Below are 861 nucleotides of genomic sequence, written 5' to 3'. Positions count from 1 at the left end.
CGGCACTTCACAGAGGCGTAATCACAAAGATTGGCACCAAGCCAATGGAAGTGTGGCCAAAAGCTGGTCAAAGAGGTGGATTTTAAAGAGAGTCTTGCTTGCCAACTCATGTGATTAGCCACAAGATTTTTCCTGCTTAGTAGGGTATCTTCTTTCGCTGTCCACCCTGTTTCCATTTACCTGTTCCAGCTCACTGTACGTGATTTTTTTTTGGCATTCTGGAGTCCTCTTTCATTATTACGTGTTCTGATCAATGCAGCTGTGCTCTTACCAACATGGGCTCAGTGGTCAATGTCTGATCATAGTGTAGCATCTTCAGCTGGTGATACCACAAGCATCTTAATTATCAAGAGTTGGGACTTGACAGAGGAAGGCAAAGAGGAACTATGAAATTAAATGATCAAAGAACATAAAACAAAATAGTAAAATATTTTACAGGCACATCAATTAAAAAGGAATAGGGCCATTAAGGGATAGACAGGATAATACTACAGATAACGATAGAGAGATGGCAGAAATATTAAATAATTATTTTGCTTCAGTATTTACCAGAGAGATAGAACAGGTAAACGACATTGGATGATGAGATTAGTAATGAGATAAGTGCATTTAAAATAAAAAGAGGGGATATATTAAATAAACTAATCAAACTCAAAGAGGATAAAAGCCCTGGTCCGGATGGATTGCATCCACGTATTTTAAAAGAATCTAGGGAAGAGATAGCAGAGGCACATATTTATTAATTAATTAGAAAAAGGTGTAGTGCCAGAGGACTGGCGGATAGCTAACGTAATACCGATATTTAAGAAGGGGGATAGAACATGTCCAGGGAATTATAGACCAGTCAGCCTAACATCGGTG

The sequence above is a fragment of the Somniosus microcephalus genome, chromosome 20, assembly GCF_052327205.1.
Source record: "Somniosus microcephalus isolate GS21.2 chromosome 20, FLI_Smic_1.0, whole genome shotgun sequence".
Taxonomy (NCBI): Eukaryota; Metazoa; Chordata; class Chondrichthyes; order Squaliformes; family Somniosidae; genus Somniosus; species Somniosus microcephalus.
Note: the sequence above shows the minus strand (reverse complement) of the source record.